The following is a 23928-nucleotide window of genomic DNA, read 5'->3' on the forward strand; positions in this document are numbered from 1 at the left end:
ACTTGGTTTCGTTTGATAGATCTCAGCAGTAATTTTCAAATAATAATAAATTGTGTGATGTTTTTCATTGAATTAATGTTTATATGTAACAAAAATATGTTTTAAATACTGTTTTTTCACATTTCTTTATGTAACTTTCAAACTACATGTCCAATCATCATGAAATTTGGAAGTTAAGGGTTTGCAGGGCTCCTCTTTCATATGCAATCAATTTTGTTGAAATCGGTTGAGGGACCTATGAGATAATGAAGTCCCATATTTTTCGTATTTTTATACATAACTTTTGAACTAAAAGTCCGATCAGTATGAAATTCAATAGCGACCAATGGGACACCTAGACCTTTCATTTGACACTAAGAACATTAAAATCGGTCCAGCCATCTCCGAGAAAAGTGAGTGAGATTAAAAGCGTCACATACACACACACACACACACATACACACACACACACACACATACATACACACACACAGAAAATGCTCAGTTTTCGAAACTGAGTCGAATGGTATATGACATTCGGCCCGCAGGACCTTCTTTCCATTTCCGGTTTTCCAAGTGATTTCTATACCTTTATACTATATATTTATATAGTAGAAAGGCAAAACCATATCGGATAAACAAAAAGGCTAAAACATCCACCTCTGTCGATCTGTCAACAATACCTGGAAGTTGTATGTTGCCAAGGTTCTTGAATTTTTTAAAGAAAATCTATCCAAGCTCCTGAATTCCCCTATTTACCAATTTAACATTGTCTGTATTGAATACAGCGACGACCATTGATCTTTCTTTGTGAAAATCGAGTTGGTACTATAATCAGAAACTGTGAAAATAGTACTCAGCATTCGGCATTGTGCTGCCATGAATAAAGTTTGGCGCTCATTAGTTTTCTCTCAATAAGCAACCACGACTCGGAAACTGCGCTTTGAATCTAAAATGGTCACCTTGACAATGCGTATTATTTCCAATCAGATCATACTCTTCGGCCATGATCAGGCTCCGGGAGTCGGGTTAAAAATGTGTTTTTTTTAATCTACTGATCTACTGACTGAATTCGAATCGTTGGTGCACCACGGCTTTTGAGACATTTTCTTTAAAACTACGTCAACCATTTATTGTTCATTTGGTCATTTTACTACAGACAATAAACAATTACAATCTTACCAACGAAAGCCCTATGAAACAACCGATGACAGCGCAACAACATTCGAGTTGAATTGGACAATAACTCCCCATCGTGATCAAGCAATATCTCGTCGAACTGAATTGATTTAAAGCGAAACCATAAACTCATTTCTTAAATGAGAGAAAGAGTTCCAGCCTTCCAGTTGCGCAAGAAAAACAGCGAATATCTTACATACACTGCGGTGACCGTACATCCGTAAAGCAAGGAATGCAACCGGGCTGAAAATAAAACAAAGAACAGCGAAACACTAGATGAAACCTGGGTAGAAAGCGATAGACATAAAAACATCTGACCATAAAAACGGCGCGAAACAATAAGGAACCAAACTGCAAAAGAGGAGAGTTGGGTAAAACTGTAACTAGCAACCACCCCGGTTGGCTAGCTGACAGATTAAGCTCAACATAGTTCCTTCTTTCCCCCCAGGAAGATAAGTTGTAGTGCAAAGCAGCATTACATTTTGTGTGCGGGTGAATCCGAGCTAGGAAAAACCTCGAACCGGGCCAGTCCTGCCTGCACGATAATGATCATCTTTCGTTCGGTACAAAACCCTAGTACCTACTAGGTATATACAGCACAACTATTTCTGTGGACTTGAGCGCCTCCTCGCTCCTGCTAGATCCAGGCGACGAAGAAGCAACAACCCAACAACAGAATGCTGCTGTAAAGTAAATAATATTTAACATATTCCACGGACAGCCACGAATGTTTTACCTACTGTCGTCTCTATGGCGGCTGGTTTGCTTCCGAAACAGACCGGACCGGACCGGGTGGCGATGACAGAACCAGGGGCTGCAGCAGCAGCAGCAGCAACAGTGTGTAGTCGAAATGTGCCAGTAAAAAACTACGCTTCCAACTACAAACGAATTACCTCGGAAAGAGTGGAGAAATAAATGAAACATTAACATTTCCATCCAGAATGACGGTGGACGCAATAAAACTAGTCTGTTGAGTGAGTTGAGCTAGGACTGGGAAACGAACCTGAAATTTAGCGTTGAATTTAACTACGATTTATCTGAATTTAAGCTTACTGTTAAAAATTATCGAATGATACTTTAATGTAACTTCTAGTTTCGAAATGACCAGGTGAAACGAAACCAGAATGTGATAATGTATTCTAATGAATTCCGAATTCGAGTAGCGACAACACACATATTGACTATAACCGACCGACCGTCCGCGTCGCTACCGTCATCGTATGTTTAATTAAATTCCCGTCCATTTGTACTCGAACTAGCCGCACAAGGTTTGACTGCTCTGACGTACCTACTCTCTCTCTCTGTCTATACCTGGACACTTCGGCTGCTACTGGTGGAGGGGCAACCCCCATCATTGATGAAATATAAATCCAGTCCAATCTCTTCTAGATGATATGTACTGCTGAGGATGCAAAAGCACTAGCGTGCCCAGAAGCAAACAAAAGGTGGGGCACCCGCTTTGGCTTGTAAAAATCAAATAATCAAGTAGAATGGCGAATCTAGTATTACCTAGTATAAAACTACCGGTCGATTAGGTTGAAAAATCCGGGTTTTCAGCTGAAATTAAACTTACTATCAATGTTGGAATTAGACTAGAAATTAAACTTTGTATTCAAATCGAATTTGCCGCAGAACATTTAATTAGACTTGGACTAATTTGAGCTTGCACTTTTACTTCAAATTTATTGAACCAGAAATCAGACTTAAAATTGAATTTGAAATTGGACAGAAAGTTTTGCTTGGAATCAAACATGAAATCGGATTTGAAACCGAGTTTGAAGTTTTTATTTGAAATCGTACTTGAAATTTTACTTGAAATTGCCATTGCATTAGACTTAAAATTGGATTTGGATTGGATTGGATTAAAATTGGAAGTTGAAATTGGGCTTGAAATTATGCTGGAAATTGAAATTGAATTGTAAGGAACTGAAATTGGCATAAATTGGGATTAAATTGGATTTGAGAAGAGACTTGAAATTATATTTGAAATTAGACTTGAAATTGGAATTTAAATTATAATTTAAATTTAACTTAAAATTATGCTTAAAATTGGAATTATAATAGACAACAAATTGAGGTTGAAATCTTACATGCAATTTGGCTTGAAGACCTGACATTAGACAATAAATTACACTTGAATTTGGACTAAATTGAACTTAAAGTTTTACTTCAAACCGAACATGGGCACGAGCTTAGCTTTGCTTGAAATTGCTGTCGTTTTTTCTGTTCAGTATTTCTTATTTAAATTTTCCGTTGAGGATTTTTTTTAACTTTCAGTTTTGTTTTTCGTTTCTCCACTTGTTCGAATTTTTTTCCCATTTTCCGTCGATTTTTCTCTTTTTTTTCAATTTCCAGATTTCGTTTTTTTTTCTAATTCTTTTCATCTCCTTTTATTTTTGTTTTTCGTCTTTTCGATACTGCTTTTTCTACTTTTCTCATGTTTATTCTGTTTTTGGCTGGTTTATTTCCTTTTGCTTTTCAGGGTTCTGGTTTTGCTTCCCGTTTTTCATGTTTTTCTTCCTCGTTTTACTTTTTTCTTGGGTTCGTTTCCTTTTGTGTGATGTCCCATTTCTCGAATGGTTCTTTTTCTGCCCATTTCCCCGTGTTAATTCTGTTTTCGGCTGATTTATTTCCTTTTGCTTTTTAGGATTCGTTTCTGTTTCTCGTTTTTCATATTTTCACTCTCGTCTTACCTTTTTCTTCGGTTCGTTTCTTTTTGTGCGCTGTCCCATTCACTCAAATGGTTCTTTTTCTGCCCATTTTTCCATGTTTATTCTGTTTATGGTTCATTTATTTCCTTTTGCTTTCCAGGGTTTCCTTTTTTGTTTTCCGCATCTTTTTACCGTTTCGTTTGGTTCGCTTCCGTTTGTGTGCTGTCCCATTTTCACGACTGGTTCGTTTTCTGAGCATTTACTCATGTTAACTTTGTTTTTGGCTCTTTTACTTTCTTCTGCTTTCTATGGTTTCTCTTTTTTCATGCTTTTCACTCATTTTTCCTTTTTCTTTGGATCGATTCTTTTTATGTGCTGCCCCATTTCCCGAATGCTTCTTTTCATGTCAATTTTCCCATGTTTATTCTGTTTATGGCTTGTTTATTTCTTTTTGCTTTCCTGGGTTTATATTTTGTTTGCCTTTTTTCATGTTTTTCACCCTCGTTTTACCTTTTTTTTTGGTTCGTTTTCTGTTAAGCTATGTCCCATTTTCCCGAATGGTCCTTTTTCTGCGCATTTTCCCATATTTATTCTGTTTTAGCTCCTTTGTTTTCTTTTGCTTTTCATCTCTTTCACTATCATTTTACCGTTTTATTTGGATGGTTTCCGTTTGTGTGCTATCCCATTTTCCCAAATGGTTCTTTTCTGCGCATTTTCCTATGTTAACTTTGTTTTTGGCTCGTTTACTTCCTACTGCTTTCCAGGGTTTCTCTTTTTTCTCTTTTTTTTTGGTTCGTTTCTTTTTATGTGCTGCCCCACTTTCCTGAATGTTATTTTTCTGCCCATTTTTCCATGTTTATTCTGTTTATGGCCTCTTTTTGCTTTCCTGGGTTTATTTTTTCATGTTTTTCACTCTCGCTTTACCTTTTTCGTTCGTTTCTTTTAAGCTCTGTCTTATTTTCTCTAATAGTCCTTTTTCTGCGCATTTTTCCATATTTATTCTGTTTTTAGCTCCTTTGTTCGCTTTCGCTTTTCAGGGTTTCTGTTTTGTTTCCCGTGTTCCGCCTTTTTCTTTGAATTCCTTCCTTTTGAATGCTGTCCCATTTTCCCGAATGGTTGCTTTTCTGAGCATTTCTCATATTTATTCTATATTTGGTTCGCTAATTTCATTTTGCCTTCTTGGGTTCGTTATTGTTTCCCGTTTTTCGTCTTTTCTACTCCCAACATAAAAGGAACTCTGGAAAGCAGAGCCAAAACCAGAATAAACATAGGAAAATGGGCTGAAAAAGAACTATTCGGGAAAATGGGACAGCACACAAAAGTAAACGAACCAATCCATTTTACCTTTTACTTTGATTCGTTTCCTTTTGTGTGCTGTCCCATTTCCCCGAATAGTTCTCTTTCTGCCAAGTTCCCTATGATTATTTTGTTTTTGGCTGGTTTATTTCCTATTGCTTTCCAGGGTTACTTTTTTGTCAAATAAATTTTTTGTGCAACGTAAGAGCACCACAATCACTAGACACAATCGCGGACAAAACACTTCTAACTCTGTTAAATAAAACAAATTATTTTTAACTTACACGTCGACCGGTTTCAGGCATCGTATGCCTATCTTCAGATTGAGAGCCGATGTTCAACTCCAACAAGGTCCGTCCAACAAGGTTGGACAACGGCTATCGTCGTTTCATTTTTTTCTATTTCTTTTTCACTTTTCGCCCTTTCTCCTGCTCCTGTGTTTACTCTTTTTTTTTTGTTTCTTTTATGTCCCATTTTTTTCTTTTTTGACCATAATTTTTCTATTGCCTTCTTTTTCTCTAGTTTATCTTCTGAGTAATTCTCGCTGAAACGGGGCTACTACTGACATGAGGTCTTCAAATATTGAAACTTTTGCACTTAATTAGTTGAAAATGGTTAAAAAATAAGAATTACACTTTTAATACCTCGAAATAGTGAACCCCTCGTTCGTTAAGGGGCCTAACAGTTTAAAAAAAAGTTGAATTTTGAGCAAACCTTGAGATCTATATCATGTGATATTTCATAAATTTGCCATAAGACAACTAACAAATGGCCCGGTTCTGCAAAGAAGCTGTTCTTCTTTCAAATGCAGTCCAATCCAATGCAAATCCAATCCAAATCCATCAAATCCAATTTTCATATAATAATTGTGATATTTTATAAATTTGTTATGAAACAAACTACAAACGACACGGTTTTGTAAAGAGAAGAGGCTTATAAATGAAGTGAAAAAAAAATCGGTGGCCTTCTGGGACTTGGCCGCCATGATGGATTTTGTCAAATCGCCGTTTTCACCATAAGCCCCACAACCGATTTTCATTTTAAGACCACCATTGGAAAGCTGAGAAAAAATTCTATAAGAAACATTCATCAATTTAGGTGTGCAATGGCATTAACTAAAACAAGTAAAACAATTAATTTTCTATAGCAAGGTATTATATGAGAGTTGTAAACCTTGACACAGATAATTACTTGTTTCGTATACTTAATGCCACTACACATGTAAACTGATGAATATTTCTTATAGAATTTTTTCTCAGCTTTCCGATGGTGGTCTTAAAATGAAAATCGGTTGGGGGACTCATGGTGAAAACGGCGATTTTTTGATAAAATCCAATATAGCGATCAAATCCAAGATGACCGCCAAAAATATTTTTACTACATGAAAGCCCTGTTCTTTTTCTTTACAGAGCCGGGTCATTTGGTAGTTGTTTCATGGCAAATTTATGAAACATCACATGATATAGATCTCAAGGTTTGCTCAAAATTCAGCTTCTTTTGAAACTGTTAGGCCCCTTGGTGAACGAGGGGTCCACTTTCGAGGTATTCAACGTGTAATTTTTATTTTTTAACCATTTTCAACGAATTAACAGCAAAAGTTTCAATATTTGAAGACTTCGTGTCAGTAGTGGCCCGGTTTCCGCGAGAATTACTCTTCTTTTCTCTTTCGTTCGCCTTTTTTCCTGTCCAGTTCTCTCTTTGTTGCCTTGTTTTCCTCTTTCTTTTCAATTTTCCTCTTTTCCATATTTTTTTCTCTTTTTATGTCCCATGTTCCATCCCATCATGTCGCGTTTTTGTCCTATTTTTCCTTGTTTTTTGTTTTCTGTTCTGGAACATTCTCTTATTCTTTTATTCCGTCTGTCTTCTATCTTGACGTTTTTCTATTTTTTTCTTTTGCTGTTGCGTTTTTCCTCATGTTCTCAGTTCTCCATTTTCCTACTGTTGTCTTTTTCTTTTCTTTCTTTTATGTGCCAATTATTCTTCTCTTTTGTCCTGTTTGTCCTCAATTTCTTTTTAGTGTTCCTTATTCCGTTTCCTTTTCTCTGGTTTTTCCTATTTCTACTCCGGTCTTTTTTCCCCTGTACAGTTTTTTCTTTTTTGCCCCGTCTAGCCCTCTTTTTATCATCCATTTTCATCTTTTCCACATCTATTTCTCTTCTTATGTTCTGTTTTCCATCCAATTCTGTCGGCCAAAGTTTTTCGTTTTTTCTTGTCGGTCTTCATTACTTTCTCTCTGGCGTTTTTCCTCGTTTTTCTAACCCACTAGTTCAGTTTTGTTACCTTTGCTTTTATGCTATTTTCCGTTTTTTCATGGTACTCTTTCTGCCAATTTTCCTATGTTTATTTTGTTTTTGGCTGGTTTATTTCCTTTTGCTTTCCAGGGTTACTTTTTTGTTTCCCATTTTAAGTATTTTTCACTCTAATTTTACCTTTTTTTTGGGTTCGTTTTCTTATGTGTGCTGGCTCAATTTTTCAAATAGTTCTTTTTCGGTCCATTTTTCCATGTTAATTCTATTTTTCTTCTCTTTTGCTTTCCAGGATTCCTTTTTTGTTTTCCGTGTTTCGTCTTTCTATCAGCATCTTTGGCTCGAGCAGCACGTTCTTTTTAACCCTCATTTAACCTTTTTCTTTAGTTCATTTCATTTTGGTGCTGTCCCATTTTCCAAAATGTTCTTTTTCTGCTCGTATTCCCATTTTTTTTTGCTTCAACCTATCTTTTCATACCTTACCTCTCTCCCGTTTTTTCACCACGCCATGACCACGTTAACTGTCACGCTTTTTTCTTCCGTTCTCCTTTTTCCTTTTCTTCCTTGTAGTTTTCCTGTTCTGTCTTGCCTCTGTTGGTGTTGTTTTCCCTCCTTTTCTCTCTCACTTTTTTCTGCCACTCGTTCTGTGTTCCGTTTCTATTCTTTTGCTGTTCCCTTTTCAGTGACCCCTTTTTTGTTATTTCGGTTCCAGTTTATCATTTTTCTTTTTCCTGAGTTTTTTATTTTTTCCCTTTCAACCCCTTTTTTATCCCGTTTTTCGGTTTCATCTGGTTCTTCCTCTTGTTATGTCACCTTTTCTGGCACGTGATTTTTTATTCCGTTTTGCTTTTTTTCTATTTTTTTTTCTTTTTCACTTTTCTCCCTTTTTTCTCGCTCTTGCGTTTACTCTTTTTTTTGTTCCTTTTTTGTCCCATTTTTTCTTTTTTGCCCACAATTTTTCTATCGCCTTATTTTTCTCTAGTTTATCTTCTTTTCTCTTCTTTTCTTTCGTTCTCCTTTTTTCCTGTCCAGTTTTCCTCTTTCTTTTTCATTTTCCTCTTCTCCATATTTTTTTCTCTTTTTATGTCCCGCTTTCCATCCCATTCTATCACTTTTTTGTCCTATTTTTTCTTCATTTTTATTTTCTGCTCTGGCACTTTTTCTTATTCTTTTATTCCGTCTGTCTCCTATCTTCACGTTTTTCTATTTTTTTTTTCTTTTGCTGTTGCGTTTTTCCTCATGTTCTCTTCCCAGTTCTCCATTTTCCCACTATTGTCTTTTTCTTTTCTTTTTCTTTGTGCTAATTTTCCTTCTCTTTTGTCCTGTTTGTCCTCAATTTAGTGTTCCTTATTCCGTTTCCTTTTTTCTAGTTTTTCTTTTTCTACTTCGTTCTTTTTTTTCCTGTACAGTTTTCTCTCTTTTGCCCCGTTTACCCCTCTTTTTCTCTTTCATTTTCATTTTTTCCACATCTATTTCTCTTCTCATGTCCCGTTTTACATCCAATTCTGTCAGGTTTTTCGTTTTACCTTTGTTATACTATAACAAAGGTTTAAAAATTGGTCGAAGAACACGAAATTGATCCGAGGCCCGGAGGGCCAAGTCACATATACCAATCGATAGGGTTCGACGATTTGAGCAATGTCTGTGTGTGTGTGTGTATGTATGTAATGATTTTTTCTATCGCCTGTTTCTCAGAGATGGCTGAGCCGAATCGTTCGCTATTACTTTTGTTTGAAAGGTGTTATAGTCTAGTAGATCACTATTGAGTTGTTTCGTGACACGATGTTTCGTTTAAAAGTTATAAGAAAAAATGTGAAAAATATGTGACACGGGTTTCTCCGAAACTACATGACCGATTTCAACGATCTTAGTATCAAATGAAAGCCCTTATTAAAGTTAAATTGTTCAGGAATTTTTAATTGAAAACAAACAAGTAGTTTAAAAGTTATGCTTAAAAAACCTGTTTTGACAAAGTAATAATTATCGCCTGTTTCTTAGAGATGGCCAAACCGATTTATGCGCTATTAGTCTCATTTGAAAGATAATATATCCTAATAGATTGAATGATTTTTTGATTGGACGTTTAATTTGAAAGTTATGAGCAACCGTATATACCACACCAAAATTAACAATAATATATAATGATTTTAACCAAGATAAATTACCTAATCTCAATTATTTTAATATCATACGAGAGGTTTTGACGCTACGAATATATATGCAAAATTTCATAAGAATTGGTTTTACCGGTCAAAAGATATTAATCCTCGAACACTCGCACCAACTTTTATAACACGGTTACTCGCGCGCAAAATAGCCCCAAACCAAAGAAAACGTGTGCACTAGGGTTTTGACTGGGAAAACTTGGTTTTAGGTTTATCGAACCTTTGGAAGAGTTTCTTGAAATTGAAAGCTCTATCGTCTGGTGAAATTTAAATTTTGGTTAATCCCCCTAAAAGTAAAATAAAAAAATATTTTTCTTCGTTGTCATTGTGATGTGTTTTGCAAAGTTATAGAGCCTATTATTACAAGAAATTTTGCTAAAGACAGGAGCCTTCTATCTCTGCAGCGAAGATAAAAATATCTTATGTATTGTATATGAATTTGTAAAATCAGTTTTTCTATTTTTGCTCTTTTTGCAATTTTTCATGTTGTAGTACATGTACAATGTACAAGTAGTAAAAATACACAACTTTGCTGAAATACCTGTATGTTTGCTTGTGTAGGAACTGTAGAACTTTGATTATAAAGAATACCCTAATTTTGACTCCGAATTACTTGACTACCAGCAGACAGATACATTTTAAACATTTTACATTTGTTGATAGTTTTGCTGCATACATTTTCCCAACAATTTAAATTATTAATGCATTGAATAATTATGATATTTTGCTCACAATAAGTTTGTTGAGGAATATACGTTAGTTAAACAACGATTTGTAACTTTATAACAATATGGCGTTGAAAAACCTACACGTGTTGTATAAAATACAACAGCGTGAGTAACCGAAAGTTAATCAAAATTGATGAAAATTATTCAAGAAAACTCTATTGGTGTGATTCAAATAGAATGGCATTACAGGAAACTATGCATAGTTCAAAAACCTATAAACTAGACCTTTACTAGACAATTCAAACGCTAAAGGATAAGATTTCCTCTTACAACTTACTTTTATTTGCACTTACTCAGATTAATAACAACTTACTTATCCTTACTCAGCAATTTCATGAAAAAAGATCTATCAAAGTTTAAGTGTTCCTAGTTTGTTCAAATTTTCTAAACTTATTCAATTTTCAAAAATTTTATGTAAACCAACGCACTACGCAACGTTAACCGATAGATAAATTATGTTCCGAAGACGTGTCGATTTCTATCTCAAATAGCAGGTAAGACCGCATAACAAAGGTTCCTTTCACCACTAGGTGGATTAAATCGGGTTTTTTCTTGCCGGTTTTCATTACTTTCTCTCTGGCGTTTTACCTCGTTTTTCCAACCCACTTACTGTTACTGAACTTGTTACTACAACTTGTTTGTTGTTTTGTATGTACAGATTATTCTGTGTTTCACAGATATTTGAAAAAAATCGCCTGAACAGAATCTGTATGCATAGAACCAGAACAGAAGTGGAAGTAGAAATCCAAACACGTACATGCTACTTTCTACAGATACTAGCGAACCTGGCGGTAGCGAGTCACTTTTCTCCACGAAAACACAAGAACGCATACGAATGCAGACGAAAACATGTGAAAGCTGCTATGCAATTGACAGTGAGCTTATATTGCTGTTATTTCCCAGCTAGCACCAACTCGTATATCAAAGTACGAAAACTATCGTAAATATCTCCTAACAAACTCGAAATCGTAACTAAAGCTGGATAAAATTGGATTAAGTTGATTTTTTGTCGTATATAATGTTAATGACTGACATTATACATACATACGATTTTCCGCGCAAAATCGTAGAATAGTACGGAACGACTCGCGCTTAATCGGATATTATCGTATATAAATGCTTATATAGTCGTAACGCTCAAAATTATTCGTAATCACGTATATCGCCTCCAAAATAGTACGGATATGCCAATTTTGCGCATGAAATACGATTTATTTAGCACGTATATCTGTTCGTAATGCTGATTTTTACCTTTTTTATACATATGAAAATGCTAGCTGGGTTGCTACTATGCGAAAACCTTCCCAAAGAAAAATAAAAACAAAAAAGACTCTGTTACCAGTTTTGATAGCCGAATCGTTCGGATTTCCACTTCTGTTCAGTGCTAAATGGCAAGAGTAGAAATGCCAATTACACAGATTATATAGATTTTTGAGCTTTTACAATGAGAGTGAAAGAGACGGAACTAGTTAGCGAAATGACTATCCGTCTCTTTCACTCTCATTGTTTTGCAAAGGAAAGATTTTTGCACAGATATATCTCCTAGCTGTATGAAAGGCCAGATTTTTCAAACAAAACTCGTAGAATTATATGTGGCATCCCTGTCTCTAGATCCATCGGTAACCATCTGTGAATATGCTAAGAAAATTTCCTTACATTTTTCATAGGAAACAGTTTGCTGTACACTGATTAATTAGATGTGAATTTTTGAATGAAGCACCACCCTTGATGAAGCCAGAAAAACCGAGTTTTACTGAATAACTAGGAACAACAAAAATGTTTTATAATTTTATCATTAAAAGACTGTAAATCGACAAACAAGAAAGTTCAAAAACTTTCCATGTAATAGAACATAATTTTCAGACTATTCTTTGCAGTTTTCCACTATCACCTAAATTAAAATTGAACCTAGTTAAAATGAATTGGTTTGCAACTGGACTTCAAACTCGACTTGACATTATACTTTAAGTCGGACTTACAACTAAAGTTGAAGTTAGACTTGCCAATGGACATGAACAGGGATGGTTCAATCACTTTGACTGAATTTTGATTCATTTGACAGTACCGTCTTAACGGGACAAAATATGACAAAGTTACATATGGGACATTTGTAGAACAGGTTATTATCTATAATTTTTCTGAATGAAGTTATGCTGTATCTTTTGTAGTTACAGCGCTACAATGCTAGTATCTTATTAGTGACTAAATGAACGTTCATTTAGTCACTGATGAGTTACTAGCGTTGTAGCACCGTAACCACAAAAGATACAGCAAAACTTTGTTCAGATAAATTGTAGATTAGAACTAGTTCTACAAATGTCTCATATGTAACATTGTCATATTTGGCTCGGCTGAGACGCTACGGTCAAATGAATCAAAATTGATTCAAAGTGATCTCGAACCATCCCTGGACATGAAATTTGATTTACAATTAAACTTGAAGTACGAATTGAACTTGGAAATGAAAGGGGTTCAAATGGCACTTGAAATTGTATTTGAAACTTGACTTGAAACTGTATTTAAAATTTGACCAGTAATCGGTGTTGAAATTGGTCAAGAAATTAGAATGGAATTTGAACTAGAAATTCAATTTATAACTAAACTAGAAATTGGGCTTGAAACTGGAACTATTTTTACGCAATTGATTTGCTTATAGCACAAATAGCGACCGATTAAATTACACACTGCGTACTTCTGGATTACAAAAACTGTTTTGGAAAGGTAGGAAGTGTCTGATGTGAAAATGAATAATTGTATGAACTGGAGAATTTCGATATTTCGAAAATATAGTGGGTTGTGCAATGGTAGGTGGGGCTCGCACCCTCGCTCTTTCGGTTGGTACCCGAATGTTTTACTTACTAAACTGCTGTCGCCTGAGTAGTCGTACAAAAATAATATCGGCGCATAAAAGTGTGTGGTTCTTGGGAATTGGGAATTGAATTGGAGAATTGGGAGAATAAAACAAAAATAAGTATCACACTACTTAATATAACGGGCGGCAGTAGTTTAGTGAGTAAAACAATCGGGTAGCAACCGAAAAAGCGTAGGTTCGCGTCCCACCTGCCATTGCACAACCCACTATATTTTTGGTCTAAACCGAAATTTTCCAGTTCATCCAATTAATCATTATTCGCATCAGACACTTCCTGCCTTTTCAAAATTGTTTACGCCATTCGCGAGTATAGAGTCATCTATACCTATAAAGAAGGATTTCTGTCTGTCTGTCTGTCTGTCTGTCTGTCTGTCTGTCCTGTGTTCCTTATAGAATCAAAAACTACTGAACCAATCGGCGTGAAAATTTGCATGTAGAGGTTTTTGGGGCCAGGAAAGGTTTTAGTGATGGTTAGAGACCCCTCCCCCCACTAAGAGGGGGGGCTCCCATACAAATGAAACACAAATTTCTGCATAACTCGAGAACTAATCAAGCAAATAGAACCAAATTTGGCATGTGGGTGTTTTCGGTGACAAGAATTTATTCTAGGGTAATTTGAGACCCCTCCCCTCTTTATAAGGGAAATTATAACTCCTCTCCCCTTTAAGAGGGAGGGTTTCCATACAAATTTCCTCATAACTCGAGAACTAATCAAGCAAATGGAACCAAATTTGGCATGTGAAGGTTTTCGAGGGCAAGAAAATTTTCTATGTTGAATTAGGACCCCTCCTCACTTTAAGAGGGGGGGCTCCTGTACAAATGAAATACCAATTTCCTCATAAATCGAGAACTAATCAAGCAAATGGAACCAAATTTGGCATGTGTGTGTTTTTGAAGACAAAATTTTTTTCTATGATGAATTGGGACCCCTCCCCACTTTAAGAGGGGGGGGGGGGCTCCTATTCAAACGAAATACAAATTTCCTTATAACTCGAGAGCTAATCCAGCAAATGGAACCAAATTTGGCATGTAGGTATTTTTGGAGGCAAGAATGTTTTCTATGATGAATAAGAATCTCTCCCCACTTTAGGAGGGGGGGCTCCTATACAAATGAAATACAAATTTCCTCATAACTCGAGAACTAATCAAGCAAAGAGAACCAAATTTGGCATGTGGGTGTTTTCGGTGACAAGAATTTATTCTATGGTAAATTGAGACCCCTCCCTCTTTATAAGGGGAATTGTAACTCCTCTCCCCTTTAAGAGGGGGGGCTTCCATACAAATTTCCTCATAACTCGAGAACTAATCAAGCAAATGGAACCAACTTTGGCATGTGAAGGTTTTCGAGGGCAAGAAAATTTTCTACGGTGAATTAGGACCCCTCCCCACTCTAAGGGGGGGGCTCCTGTACAAATGAAATACAAATTTCCTCATAACTCGAGAACTAATCAAGCAAATGGAACTAAATTTGGCATGTGTGTGTTTTTGAAGACAAAATTTTTTTCTATGATGAATTGGGACCCCTCCCCACTTTAAGAGGGGGGGGGCTCCTATTCAAACGAAATACAAATTTCCTTATAACTCGAGAGCTAATCCAGCAAATGGAACCAAATTTGGCATGTAGGTGTTTTTGGAGGCAAGAATGTTTTCTATGATGAATAAGAACCTCTCCCCACTTTAGAAGGGGGGCTCCTATACAAATGAAATACAAATTTCCTCATAACTCGAGAACTAATCAAGCAAAGAGAACCAAATTTGGCATGTGGGTGTTTTCGGTGACAAGAATTTATTCTATGGTAAATTGAGACCCCTCCCTCTTTATAAGGGGAATTGTAACTCCTCTCCCCTTTAAGAAGGGGGGCTTCCATACAAATTTCCTCATAACTCGAGAACTAATCAAGCAAATGGAACCAACTTTGGCATGTGAAGGTTTTCGAGGGCAAGAAAATTTTCTACGGTGAATTAGGACCCCTCCCCACTCTAAGAGGGGGGGGCTCCTGTACAAATGAAATACAAATTTCCTCCTAACTCGAGATGTAATCAAGCAAATAGAACAACATTTGGCATGTGGATGTTTTTTTTGGTGACAAGAATTTATTCTATGGTGAATTGAGACCCCTCCCCTCTTTATAAGAGGAATTATAACTCCTCTCCCCTTTAAGAGGGAGGACTTCCATACAAATTTCCTCATAACTCGAGAACTAATCAAGCAAATGCAACCAAATTTGGCATGTGAAGGTTTTCGAGAGCAAGAAAATTTTCTATGGTGAATTAGGACCCCTCCCCACTTTAAGAGGAGGGGCTCCTGTACAAATGAAATACAAATTTCCTCATAACTCGAGAACTAATCAAGCGAATTGAACCAAATTTGGCATGTGTGTGTTTTTGGAGACAATTTTTTTTTCAATGATGAATTGGGACCCCTCCCCACTTTAGGAGGGAGGGTCCTATACAAACGAAATACAAATTTCCTCATAACTCGAGAACTAATCCAACAAATGGAACCAAATTTGGCGTGTAGGTGTTTTTGGAGGCAAGAATTTTTTCTGTGATGAATAAGGACATCTTCCCACATTAGGAGGGGGGGCTCCAATACAAATGAAATACAAATTTCCCCATAACTCGAGAACTAATCAAGCAAATAGAACCAAATTCGGCATGTGGAGGTTTTTGGAGGCAAAAATATTTTCTACGGTGAATTAGGATCCTTCCACACTTCAAGAGGGGGGGCTTCTACACAAATGAAATACAAATTTCCTCATAATTCGAGAACTAATCAAGCAAATGGAACCATATTTGGCATGTGGGTGTTTTTGGAGGCAACCATTTTTCCCATGATGAATTAGGACTTCTTACCTTTTTAGGAGGGGGGGGGGGCTCCCATTCAAACGAAATACAAATTTGCTCATAACTTTAGAACTAATCAAGCAAATGGAACCAAATTTGGCATGTGAGAGTTTTAGATGGCAGAATTTTTTTTCTGTGGTGTATTACGACCCCTTTCCCTTTTAAGAGGGTGGGCTCCCATACAAATGAAATACAAATTTCCTTATAATTTGAGTACTATTCAAGCAAATGGAACCAAATTTAGCATGTAGGAGATTCTTGAGTCTTGAATTTATTTTATGATAGTTAGAGACCTCTCACCCCTGTGGTAGGGGGATATGGACTCTCATACAAATAAAACAGAAATTTTTGCGAAACTCAAAAACTAACACTAGATCATTCAGGACGAGCCGGTCGCGAGTGTTGCCGGTGACCCGCCGTCGGAAGCGCCGCCCACTGGGGGGCTTGCAAAACTCGAGAAGTGACAAAGATCATCCGAGATTCATGATTTATGTACAACACAGGTTAATTTGTGGCAATACGAAGTTTGTCGGGTCAGCTAGTATTCGAATAAATAAAAACTATTTTGTTCAACTTCAAATTTTACAGCGAAGGTAGTACACCTACCCCAGTATGTCCAAGCCTGGGCACGCCAATATGCAAAAGTCGCACGAATCTAACCGGACTTGCAATCGGAAAGGACCGCACTTGTAGAACAAGGCTAAGCTGTCATCACTCATCAAGGGCCGGCATTCGATTCCTAGTCTAGTCGAGTCGAGAGCGAGCACAATATGGGACAACGCACTTGACCACATTCGACCGGTGCAATTCCGGAAAACGCACAGAGCCCATCGTTTAGTTGCGTCACAATGAACTAACCTTTGTCCGTTGAATTGCGGAAATCTAATCAGCAGAGGTGTACTGTTTCTTCGAAGCAAGACGCCGGTAAGAATATGGCTTAATTAGCATAGACGGTATGCTTACTTTGTAAAGCAGTAAGGAAACGACACCGATGAATTTGCAGTTCAATACCGACGAGATAGACTACACACGCTGCACGACTGAATTTGATTGGCCGATGAGCAGCCACCAATCACCGAGTGCCCATAAAAACTGAACGCGCCACAACAGAATCGCTGATATGGATGTGCGCCGATAACGCAATGCCACTACTGACTGGCCAGCCACCGCTTTGGCACGGTTGGAAATGGGCCGACTGATAAGACCAGAGCGTTATCAGCTGTTATACTTTCAGCTAACTGAAATCGTTTGATTGTTATATATTCGAATCGAATCGGACAGGTTCTTCGCGTTCTCGTGTGGTGATACAATGTGACTGCAGGCAGGATGCTTTCATAATATGTATTCCCCGCACAATAATGGAGGTCCTTATCTGCTGTGTTTTGAAAATAACTTCACTATATTGCAGCTGTTTGTAGTCATGAAACTTTTACGAGCGATGTTATTCCAAGTGATAGCGAATTCGACATTTTATTACATTTCCCATTCATCCGACGGACGACGGGCGGCTGGCAATAATTATGCGCGATAATAAAATATATTTCTTTGTACCGATTTATTTATAACCGCGGCTGTAAGCTGAAAAGCGTTGACCAATTGAAGCACGACTAGACTTCTTGATTTGAGTAAGATCTAAAATCATTGCAAAATTATCACTAAAACAAATTCCAGGACATACACAACTCCCAACAATGCAACGCAAATAAATGAGGCTTGAGATTGGGTATGGTTCATACAGTGCCTGGCCATTCTTGCATTCGCAATCGGAAATTTAACTTCAAACCGGACAAATGACCGTTTCTAAATCGTATTTATCGATCCAATCCGATGCTGAATAAGCCGGTCGGTATTCCTGCGGAAAAAGCAAGGACATCCATTCGACTGTTCGGACAGTTGTTGGTAGCGCGAGCGACACATGGACTCACGTACCTCTACCGAGGCAATCGTGCAAATCCCGTGGACAAATCGCTTTTCTCACGAGCTACATCTTCAGCAGCGGACCAATTTCCAGCATCCCGGCGGCCGGCGACTGGCGGCGGCAGCGGCAGATGCATCCCCGGGGTCAATATAAGTGAGTTGTCTCTTTTGTGTGAAATTTTAGAACTCAACCGTCTTGCGTGGTACAACTACCTACTCTCGTGGCACAGAAACTTATTGTCATGGGTTTGATCTTGCACATCTAGCAGAACGACCTCTGCACAGAGCATAGCGCTGCTCGCGTTTATTCGTATCTGAGCTCACTTTTCGAAACGGACGTATGGACGTCTATCGACTTCACCCGAAAGCATTTCACATAGAAAAGATGCATATGCCCTTTTCAATTTGCTAGGGAACAATACCGTGTGTGTACTGGAAAGAAAATGTTGAGGCTGGACGCTACGGAAGAAGACGCGGTACCGTATCAGAGCGGACGACATAAAACGAAATCGGTGCAACATGAGAACAAATTGTTTCGTTTTACCGCACGTTTCGCATAATTAGCTTTGGCAGCAGTTCTCAGCGGAAGAACCGGGCCGTCGTATACGACGACCTGGCCAACAACAACGGTGGACTTCTGCACCATTCCGGGGATTGCTTCGTCATTTGTTTTTTTGTTTTTTTTTCACTCAGATTTATTTTTATGTTTATGTTCCCGTCGGTTCGCATTGTTCCGCGATTGCTCCTCTTCAGGAGAACATATGATGCGTAACAACACCAAGATGATGCGCAATATTAACTGCATCGCGTCTTCCCCATGTCCTCATGCTATAAACATTAATAACTATTTCAAATATGCGGTGTTCGTAGCGGTCGAATGGACAAAAAGAACTCTTTCGAATGGAATTGCATTACATCATAAGTTAGCTTCCACCCGAGATTATGTCCACAGCAACTACCGATGGGACCCACCGTGCTAAACTCAATCTCCCACCGGTATCTGGGACTGGAACCGACGATTACGACCGCACATAAAAGGAGTGAGAACGATCCGACAAGAAGAGCAAAAGAAAAAAATAACCATGATAATAACGCGCAAAGTAAATGATATTTCACTGCTAAAACTCATTGCTTTTCTCTCCGAACTGATGATGGGCTGTTGTAGTTCACTAAGGAAGAGGCTAAGGCTTTTCCACGTACTAGTTAGGGTGAAGATGGTAATCTTCGCGGTGTCGACATGAAAGGGTGATCTTCAAACTGAATAGCCATACCACTATAATCTAATCTGAATTTTATATTTGTATTTGAATCGTATTAACATAATTCAAAAACCTAATGTAAATTCTTAATTTTGTTATTTGTTGCTTCGGTTTTTGACGTAGGTCTTCGTCTTAAGGCAAGAATGTCATTCAAAAAAGTTATAAAATGGAAGCGTCACGAAAAAATGATAGGTTTTGAGCGCTTAGCGGTTTCCCGATCGATTTTTTTGTGCAGTGGATCGGAAAATCTTTCACGTCAAACTGAATAAGCTTTGCATAGGTGACCCGCTGCTGCAATCGGGTGCATACCTACCGATCGCTACCTGAACGTGAATATTAACGGCAGTCTCTCATTCGGCAATTTCACAAGGCGGTCATCTCGGTTCTTCAATATTCCTTATCTACTTCGATGACGTCAACTATCTGCTTAAAGGTCCGCGACTCTTGTTTGCAGCTGCAGCTGTTCCATCTTCTTCGTCATCGTCAGCAGCATAAAGTCGGGGAGGTTCATACTGTTTCAAGCAGTCGTATTCATTCATCGCGATCTTGGGCAACTCGTCGTCAATCTGCCAGGCGTCTCAGAAGTCGTAATCGAATCTCGGCTGGGTGGTGCTGTTAGAATCATTAGGATCGTTGCACTAACCCCATAATTGTCCTGTACTCTGATAATCGGCTACGAAGTCTGCCGATAAAGAAGGGTAATGTCTAAAGACGGTTATACCCAAAGCTTTGTTTTTCTCAGCAGTCGCAAACCACTTTCGACCTGGAAGAGCCCCTCTGTTCTTGGTGCCGGTGTATTTGTGGAAGAGAACAGTTTTTGTCGTTCAGCCGTCCGGCATTCTTACGACACGTCCAACCCACCGTAGCCTACCTACTTTCGCCAAATATACTATGGGAATCTCTCCAAGCAGTGCCAGTAGCTCGTCATGTGTATCAGCCACTCCCCTACTAACACAGTTGTTATAAAGTTATGATGGCATTCGATTATAAAACTAATTCTGGTTATTAATAAGTCATTGCAGCTAGAAGTACCACAACTGTGTTGCATGGGTCTCTGCTCTCTGCTTTCAGTTTGTACTCCGTTAGGGCATCTTCGACGGTGATCCAAATCCTGATTTTGGTTCAAATTTTTAGACCAAACAGAAAAACGTTTCCGCATAGGTGTTGTAAATCTACTTTTATACCGGAGCGAGCGAAGTTGCAAAAGATGCCCTTAAATATCGTTGACAGCACCTCCTGCTCAAACATGGCATGCATGGGAAGGAAAAACATGGCCCGATTTTTCGCTTGACTGCGCCGCTGCATGTCCTTAATAGTGTTGTTCTCCGTGGTCACCAGCGATCCCAAATACAGGAACCCATCTGTTGGCGCTTGCCCTACGTTGTGTATTTTGCAGGAAAAAAAGGAAACGACGATAGCCGGCAGCAAGCGTGTATAGCAGGCGGGAACGACGACAGCCGGCGGCTGCTGGATAATAACCACCAAAGAGGATGGTAGTGGATCGGAAATTTCACTGTTACAGAATATCACTTAAGTCACCGTATTAGGCACTATAACTTAGAGATTTATTTCAGGCTAAACGGGTTCAACTAATAACTAACTACACAGGTAAGTATTGCAGAGTGGTAAGTATATTTGATTGCAGGATAACGAAGACGCAAGTTTTGCGTTCACTCTTGCTACTGGTTCGATCTGGACTGACTATTGTCCGATCGCTACCGAAATTATTATGCGGCTGACGGGTTGCCAGAAGGGCTGCAAAACTGGTCTAAATGTACGCCCGTTAGCACCAATCTGCTACAGGATGCAATTCTAACCGCCAGTGCGGTCGATTTTACTTCTAAGTCTCAACATACCCGCCGCCTTGAACAATCGTGTTCAACAAAAAATGTAAACAAGAAACATAACTTTTAACTAGCTAGTAATACAGGTTGGTTTTTATAATTCTAACTCTATTTCTTCTCACGTTAGTTCATTCTGACGACATATCCGAACTGCGTTGGGCCGGTAGTGGGTTGTTGGCCATTGGTGAATCATTGCTGGTTGGTACTGGAGAACACGGCAACAGGCAAATTTTTGCAATCGGACGAGTGATGATTCCACGAGTAGTGCGGACTGAAACAACTCGTGCCAGTTGATCTTTTCCGGGCATAACAGCTTGTATTCGCCCTAACGGCCAGCGAATCGGTGGTTGCAGTTCGTCGACAATGATGACCATCCTGCCGGGAACTATTTCATCATTTTGTTTCCATCCTCGGGTGTCTTTCTGTAGTTCTTGTAGATACTCCTTTCGCCAATGGATCCAAAATTGCTGCACATGCAACTGCAGCTGCTGATAGTGGTCGAGTCGGTTCACAGGTATGTCGTTCAGATCTGGGTCGGGCAGGGCTTGCAGGGATGATCCGATAAGAAAGTGTCCAGGTGTGAGTGCGGCTAAGTCGTTCGGATCTTCTCTCATGGGTAGCAGTGACGGTTCGAAATTTTTACCATTATCAGAATGGATATGCGCAGGACAGCCACGCCTGGCGAGGAACCTTCGGAGGCAACACTGGAATGCTTGGGTGGAGAGGTCATTCACCAATTCTAGGTGCACTGCTTTGGTTGAGGAGCCCAGAAAGACGCACAGGTAAGATTTGGCAGGTGCTGCACGCTTATGAATCGGACGAAGATACAGTGGGCCAGCGTAGTCAATACCGGTGATACTGAATGGACGACTTGGGATTATTCTCGGAGCTGGTAATTGACCGATTTGTTGTTGGGCAGGTGTTGGATTGAGGCGTGTGCAACGAAAACAATTTCTGACGATGCTTTGAACTAGTTTGTGGCCTGTTAGCGACCAAAATTCCTCTCGAATTGTACTTAACAGCAAGCGCCCGCCGCCATGAAGCAATTTACGGTGGTAATGTTCAGCTGTCATCCGGGTAAACGGGTGGTTAGCGGGAATTAAAACCGGATGCTTTGCTCGATAGGGTAACTGGGACAAATTAAGACGGCCTCCTACCCTCAACACTCTCTCTGGGTCTAAAAACGGGCTCATCAGGTGAATCGAGGACTGTTTTGAGGCGGTTTCACCTTTCTGAAACTGGGTGGCTTCTTCGACTGTTTGTGCCCCACCAATGAAACCGTCGACATAAAAACATTTCTTAAGAGCCTGTGCATCGGCCGGATATGGTTCGCCTTCGTCTGTCGCTAGCTGCTGGAGAGTACGGGTCGCAAGAAATGTTGAAGGAGCTAAACCATAAGTTACAGTTAGCAATTCGTAGGTTTGTACAGGTGATTCTGATGAAAAGCGCCATAAAATGCGCTGCAACGGGGTATCTTCCGGATGAACGAGTACTTGTCTGTACATTTTAGCAATATCTCCGACTAGAGCAACTGGGAATGCGCGAAACCGTAAGATGATAGTGAGAAGATCGTCCTGCACAACGGGGCCTACGCAAAGAGCTTCATTGAGCGAGAAACCGGTAGAAGTTTTTGCAGAGCCGTCGAAAACGACTCGAACCTTGGTTGTCGAACTTGCTTCCTTAATTACGGGGTGGTGAGGTAAATAATAGGCTCGAGAGTTGTGTTCTTCGTCCTCTTTGACCAACTGCATATGGCCAAGGGAGAGATACTCTCGCATGAACTGGTGATAATCATCTTTAAGTAGTGAGTTTCGCTGCAGCCGTCTTTCAAGGAATTCAAATCGTCTCATAGCAGCAGATTTTGACTCACCTAACATTGATTCGAAATCAGGTTTCTTGGGGTAGCGTACAAAATAGCGTCCTTCAGGATTTTGGGAAACAGTAGCCTGGTACAGGGTTTCACCTTGCGTCTCCTCAACCGAGTAGTTGCCTTCAGTGGTAAGTTCTTCGGTTTTCCAAAAACGTTCGATGCTGTCTTCCAGAGAGATATTCGAAACTAATACGGTATTGCAGACTGCCGAAGAAGAAACTGGTGAAGAAAGAACAGGACTTGCAGAGCCAACAATAGTCCATCCGAAGACGCTGTCTACTAGAAGCGGTAGATTTTTGTCCAACTGAATACGCGCAGAACTGGGAAAGAACGAATAGAAATGTCTGGCTCCTAATACCATATCGATTGGTTGACTCTTGTTGAACGATGGATCTGCCAGGAACAATCCCTTGGGAATTTTCCATCCAGTAGAAATATCCTGAGAAGGAAGATTTGCCGTTACCTTATCCATTACTAGGAAACTTACACCGCAAGAAAAATCATCCCGTCTAGAATGGATTTGTGCAAATACTGATTCCCGAACCGGTTTACAAAGTTTACCGGCTCCCTGTACGGTAACATTAACACGATCCCTTCTTAAGCGAAGAATTTGAGCCATTCGATCTGTGATGAGATTTGGCTGCGATGCGCTGTCCAACAAAGCGCGAGCCAGATGCGTATGTCCGAAAGCGTCGATTACCTTCACGATCACAGTGAGCAGGAAAACATTCTCTCTTGGATGCTGGACAGCGGAGCTGACTTCCACTTCTGGAACATTTTCGGTAGCTGGAACTGAAGACTGGGCCGACGCGGTTGCTGTAGTAGGTTCGTCAGGTTGCGAATTCTCCGATAGAGTAGAACTTGAAGCAGTTGCTTCGAAGGTCCTTCGTGACCCGTCACCTTGCGTAGGATGCAGCAGAGTATGATGACGACGATTGCATTTATGACAACTGGAGTTGGATAAACAATTGCGAACCATGTGGCCAGTTTTCAAACAATTATGACAAAGTCGCTTGGATTGAACGAGTTGCTGACGTTCTCCAAACGTAAGCTGGTTGAACTTTGGGCATTTTAT

General features: G+C 39.2%; 1 protein-coding gene and 1 long non-coding RNA gene across 4 annotated transcripts in view; one reads left to right on the forward strand and one right to left on the reverse strand.

Annotated features, from left to right (window-relative positions):
- LOC128733700 (protein N-terminal asparagine amidohydrolase) overlaps positions 1–23928 on the forward strand; it is a 141236-nt gene that overhangs the window by 17963 nt on the left and 99345 nt on the right. The gene's annotated exons all lie outside the window — the stretch shown is intronic.
- LOC128733706 (uncharacterized) lies at positions 1130–2244 on the reverse strand. The gene is made up of 3 exons (XR_008411942.1): positions 1899–2244; positions 1638–1838; positions 1130–1401 (listed from the first exon to the last, which is right to left on the reverse strand). It is a non-coding gene; the product is annotated as an uncharacterized LOC128733706 (long non-coding RNA).

This window comes from Sabethes cyaneus, chromosome 2 (assembly GCF_943734655.1).
Source record: "Sabethes cyaneus chromosome 2, idSabCyanKW18_F2, whole genome shotgun sequence".
NCBI classification, from domain to species: Eukaryota; Metazoa; Arthropoda; class Insecta; order Diptera; family Culicidae; genus Sabethes; species Sabethes cyaneus.